Source organism: Lygodium microphyllum, chromosome 3 (genome assembly GCF_053477565.2).
Source record: "Lygodium microphyllum isolate KBCC chromosome 3, Lygodium_microphyllum_v1.1.10, whole genome shotgun sequence".
Classification (NCBI taxonomy): domain Eukaryota; kingdom Viridiplantae; phylum Streptophyta; class Polypodiopsida; order Schizaeales; family Lygodiaceae; genus Lygodium; species Lygodium microphyllum.
In genome coordinates, this window is record NC_141137.1 from 129,266,203 (window position 1) to 129,272,345 (window position 6,143).

The following is a 6,143-nucleotide window of genomic DNA, read 5'->3' on the forward strand; positions in this document are numbered from 1 at the left end:
TACCTGTGCGCCCACACTCGTTTCAGCCTTGTTCCAAGGCGCAGCCCTCCTGTTTGCCCTTAAACGCAAAAAACGCAAATTTGTGTCGCGATGGAAACTCCTCTTCAGGTTGATTCTGCGCTCAGTCAGCCCTCAAACACTGCTCTGATACCATGTCAGAGTGCAGCGGTGCGGAAGCGTAGGACTGAGAGAGAGAGAACACAGAGAGAGAAGAGAGAGAAAGAGACAATGGACGATGAAGATCTGCTGTATAAAGAGTGCTGAATACAAAGATATGCCGATATATACACGGGCGCAGTGCGCTGGACTGCGTGTCTCCACCTCGACGATGCAACCTGCTGTTCACCTCAAAGTCCGCTGCAGTCTGCACTGTCTCCTGTCTGAAATCTGCGAACAGAGACGGAATCTGCGCGTGTCACCGGTCTGTAATCTGCGAGCAGAGAAGTGTACCAGACTGCTGAAGAAGTCGGGTATAAATAGCCGAAAACGGGACAAAAAACAGGGCGCCAGAAATGCCCAGTCGGCTGCACTACATTAAATGCAGCCGACTGCCTGCTGCAGGTCGGACTGCCACGTGGCAATCCGACTGTGCAGTCCGACTGCACCAGGCCACCTGCCCTGCTGCCCCTGATCAGGCTATGATCTGATCTCTAACAGAGAGAAGGGTCAAACGGTCAAAGAGGGCTGCCAACTGGATGGAGTCCAAGGGGGCGGGGGGGGGGGGGGGGGGGGGGGAAACCGGTAAGATTAGGTTCCAAGGCTTCCCACCCTCCTAAAAGTACCACACATGTGGAACGCACCGAATGAAAGCGCAGGTGGAACGTGGAAGAACACGCAGTTGTGATGGCCAGAAACGGCCCATTTTTTCATACGAATCTGTACGGATACATACAATACTCTACCATATAGATCGTATGGTACAATCGGTACCGTACAACGTATGGATGCAACTATGGGAGTGGCTAGGAGCAAATGGATGTACTCTGGTGGTGTTGGGAGCAAAGGTTGATGATGGCACACTTCAGTGCAGTGACAATTTTTGCCATAATAGGTACATCCACTAGTCCATGCTTTTGCCTTTGGAGAAACCATAGTACCTATGTGTCAAACTTGTAATGGGAGGGAGAGAAAAATGGTATCCCCTCTAATGCCATAGCCGAAATAAATAATCTAGAATCTAAGAGTGTTACCAATAGTGTAACCTTTATTCACCTTCACTAATGAAGAGGATCATTAGCTCTTTAAGCACCTCTACTCTACTACCATGTCAATGATGATCAGCAGCTCTAAAATGATACCAAAAAGATCAGCAAGAGAGCTGCCAACAAGGCACCTTAAAAGGACAAGGCTGGTGGACTGCTGCTGGACAGCACTCCATGGACTGAGATATCCACCACTACGGGTGTGGACAATAGCTACATCTCGCTAATTGATGGATGAAGGTAGACTAATCAGGATAGCAAGTGACTATGCATCCCGTCTATTTGTAGATGAGGAGACAACCAAAGTTTGTCAATTTGCTTATGGGATACAAAAACTTTGGGATTTTAAGTTATAGGGCTATTTAAAAGAGCTAATGAAGGTATTGATGTACAATGCACCTTTTTTAGCTTAACAAGACTTGCCTACCTAGAACCTCTCTATCTCACTTTGAATGCAAGATATCCAACAAACATTTCACCCCAAAAACATTGTGTTTTAGCATGAAACATTTCACCCTTTAGTAGGTTGTGAGTGAAACGCACATGAAACAACAAAATAGCACATTTAAAATACATATATTCAATCCATTTTTCTAGAAGTTGCTTTTTTCCCTTGGAATGAAACAGGTATGCAAAACATTACATACTAAAACATTTCATTAGTGAAACATGTTTCATGTTTTACACCTAGTACAACACATTTCATGGTTACCATGTTCTAATGACGACCCAAGGTACGCCGCTATATACTAAAAACTAGCTTGCAAGAAGGATACTATTGCAATTGATTACAAAGAGCATATCTTGAATTGAGTAATCCTTCTTGAGCATCAAACCGCAAAGCAAAACCTTGTTATTGGTGACACACACTTGTTGCTACTAAGACAAGTGAGACTTAGAATAAAATCCTTTGCCTCACCATTGAAAAGTCTGAGTAACATCGGTTGAAGGTGGATGCAATGCAGCCGAACAAGAATCCTGATGCACATGATGTTTCACCTCAAACCCCAAGGAGCTTTCTTGGGTCTTGTTCATGCAAGGTAAGGCAGGCCTCATCCTCGAGCCTACAGTTATGCAAATCCATTTGCCCATTTTGTGCATAAGGAAACACATACCACTACTACAAAGACAAGACCTAAGGCTCATGCACTTGCAATGTTGCAAAGCCTCAAGATTACAATTGCATTCTAAGATAAAGTGTCCCAATTGGCCACACCTAAAACAATCTCTAGCAAATGCACCCCACTTCAATTCACAAACCAAGGCATGCAAACCAAGAGACTAAAAATGTATTTTGATAGGATCGGGTTTGTCCATATCCCACAATAGGAAAGCTCTATTTCTATCTCAAGTTGTCAAACAAGGATCCACTAAAACATGTCCCAACAAGTGCAAGACTAGAGGAAAAAGACACCAATGATATGAAGGGAAGTTCACAACTTCCACCCAAATAGGGCAAGGCTGCATAAGAAACTTCGAAGTTCACAACTTCCCCCAAATAGGACAAGGCTGCCTAAGGAATTCCTCCAAGACCTTCCATGGAACAACATGAATGTCCATCCATGAACAAAGAAATGGGATGCATGATCCAAGCACTTCCAAGCTTTGTGCAATCTTAAGTATACCATGCCAATCCCTGTCCATGTGTTGCTCACCGAGTTACCAAGTCCTCATGACTATGGTCTAGACAATCTTTAGCTTTGGTCCACTTGGCCCTACCAACACCTAGCTACCCAAAAGCAATCTGTAATCTACATCATACATTTGTATGTGTAGCAGTCCCATGACAAACTCCCATGCATCTAGATGGATTACACAAGCAAATGAATAATCCAAGTGTTGTACGTTACTACTACCATAGGCCCCTTCACTACATTTCCCATCTCACTATGATGCTTGACCTTCTTCAAACTAATGCTTGCCCACTAGAATCAATCAATGCATCCTTATCCATTTGTTGTTCTCATCTCCTTGACTAACATGGTTGTTGCTAAGAGTGTTTAAATGTCACTCTCAATTCTACACTTAGCATATTTTTACTGCATAAGGGCTTCTTGTTTACATCAACTTTTTGAGCTATTGATTCAACAGACTGATTAAGAAAACTCCTATGATCAGCCAACCTTTCACACAAAAGAGTTTCATTTCCATCACTGTCAACGGCTAGGGATTGCAGTTAAGGTCACTCTAAACCAAGGATTGTCAGTGACTCGACTTTGCAGCAAGAAAATTAGTCCTGCGCTGCAATCAATCATTTCAAATACATAGACAGTGCAGTTACAAAGCTAAGGCTTAACGATACCAATATATGCATAAATTTCTAACATTCCACGGCATCATAAGAGACTTGTATTTTTTGGCACCTCTAAACGCTACATATAATGATCATCATGCAATGGCATGTGCTGTAGAAAGACCAAGTTTAAAGAATGCAAAATTTTCTCTATTATAACCCGCAAGCCATTTCTCAAGTGACCTTAATGTTGAGGCTTGCAACTAGCATGAGTGACCGTCGGCACCAGCTCGAGGAGCTCTGGATGTTTAACATTATGGATAAACTTTGCACATGACGGATTGAGAAGATTACCAAAATTCGGCAGAAGACAGCAGGTTTGATTCATGGCAGGTTTGAAGGATGCTCGAGGCTCTGGCACCGAGACCGACTACCTTCACTTGACCTCCAGGAGTCCAATCTGTGATAGAATTTACAACATTGAGACGCCTTCCGTGATTGGTCTTTATTGACACCTCTGAAACCGCCATTATAGACTGAAAACGCGGCCATGAGGTGTTGCAAGGAGACAGATGCAACCTCCACGGACCGAGTGCGGGGACGACCCTGCCAAAACAAGCTCTCTTCGCCTGACGGCTTGAGATAGACAGAAGTTCCGTGGGGGAGTAAGGGCAGACGAAGGTGCTGCGTGGAGATAGAGAAGTCCGAATGAAAGATCGCTGCTGAAAAGAAGGCAATCCAAAGCCCGCTGTTGGCATGTTGAGGAGCTACTCGCCTACACTTGTTTCATGGCTTCGAGGAGGACAATGATGTCGGATGGTCACTAATAAAGAAAAGAGAGAGAGATTATGTATCATCAATCACAAACAAAGGATAGTTACAAGCACAGTTACTAGTTGTGCTAATGACAAATACACCCTCGCTAATGTTATCATTTCATTGATAGCATCTCCTTTCGGCCTTGAATAATCCATTGGGTGTGCTAAAAGATTGGCCCATTAAGATTGTTTATGTCAAGTTTCTTGTAAATTACTTAAGTGATGTAAGGGATCGACTGCTATTTATTGCTTGGATTCCTTGGATGCATGATTAAATAGACGATTGGGACAATGGACTCCCAATTTTATCACTGAAACATATAACCTTTGACAATATTACAAGTATTTAAACTTGATGAAGTTTTTTCACACATGTCCACAAATTGATCCTTAAAATTCTTGCACTTATTTTCTTCTTCAGCTTTGTTCCAAAAATGAGGTTAACATTACACCCCTCCTACATGAGTGCCATTTCTTTGGTATGCAATACCATGGCATTTCATACAAGGGATAATCATGAAGTGACAATCCTATCGGAGGAGTGATAATAGTTGTTGACAAAGTTGCAGGGTTCTCATTGTAGCTTTGATGATGGTAACATTGAGAAGCTGAATGAGGATTTTTCGGATTCAAATTCTTTACAAAATATGAATAGCCATCATTGATGTTATTGGATATTCCTTCACTCATCATTAAATCTACAATTAGTATGCTCTCTTGAGTGGTGTATCTACCTTATTGTGTAGTGCAAGGTACCCATGCAAGTATAATGGGGCATGCATGAAACTCTATGCAAACTCAAGGAGTTGTCCCACACTTGAGGACCTAGTTAGTACAAGGTTTTATTATATGATGTGAATCTCAAAATGGCATTTCGTCCAAGCAAGCCTAAGATGTATTTCCCTTGATGCACCCTAAGGTTGTATGATGGAGAAAAGGAATAAGGGATTAGAAGCCGACCACCGACCAAGGCCACCAAATGTGCCTATCTTGAAGACCCCTAGATGCAATGTTCGTGAAATGCACCTGTTTAGATATGAACCTTTGCTATGTTTTATTTATTTTCTTTTGTTTCTTTTTCTTTTTACACGTTCAACTTAAGATCATATTTTTTAAAATCTTTTTTCTTCTTTTGTACCCCTTTGTCTTTTTTCACTTTCATTTTACCTTACACTTTTCATCAGTTTAAAGCTTTTGAAGCTTTTGTATGCAATCATCGTTTGTCTCATTGTTTAATCATTGTTTATTTTATCATTTTAAAGCTTTTGTAGGCAATCATTAGTAATCGTCATCTATTTCATAATTTTGAGGCTTAGCTTTGCTTTCTTCCTATGTATAGCATTGAGGGGGTGAGTACCAAAGAGGATGTTGACAAGACATTGACAAGGCATGTGCCATCTTGCTACTATGTGTAGTGTCATTGTGATGCCATTAGTTGTTAGCATGTTGTCGATTGTTAGCCATCATCAACTATCATTGTGATGTCATTATCCCAACATCAATATAGTATCGACTCTATCTAGCATAATATTAGTCATTGACATAGTAAAGTGACTATATGATAATTGATTATAATAATTGAATTGACTATAATAGTTAGCTCATTGATTTATTAATCAATTGATCAATTAATTAGAGCAACAATTAGTTACAGTAATTCATTGATTAAATAAGGAACTCATTAATTAGTTAATTAATTAGAGAAATAATTAGTTATAGTAATGCATTGATTAAATAATCAATTGATTAATTCGAGGAGTACTCAATTAGTTATATTAATTCACTAATTAAATGATTAATTAAGTATTTAATTATTTAGAGGAGTAATTAATTAGTTAGAGTAAAAATTAATTAGTTAAAGTACAATTAGTTTAGTGAGAGTAAAGTATG

The 6,143-nt window shown here is 40.5% G+C and overlaps 1 protein-coding gene across 1 annotated transcript in view; it reads right to left on the reverse strand.

Moving 5' to 3' along the window:
* The window catches only part of ARC3 (GTP binding protein), a 185,814-nt gene extending 181,609 nt beyond the window's left edge, over positions 1–4,205 (reverse strand). Inside the window, exons 1-2 of the mRNA XM_087674777.1 lie at positions 4,015–4,205; positions 3,790–3,895 (exon numbers count right to left, since the gene is read on the reverse strand). The gene's annotated coding sequence lies outside the window, so the exon portion shown is untranslated. The remainder of the gene's footprint in view (positions 1–3,789; positions 3,896–4,014) is intronic.
* Positions 4,206–6,143: the final 1,938 nt, after the last annotated feature.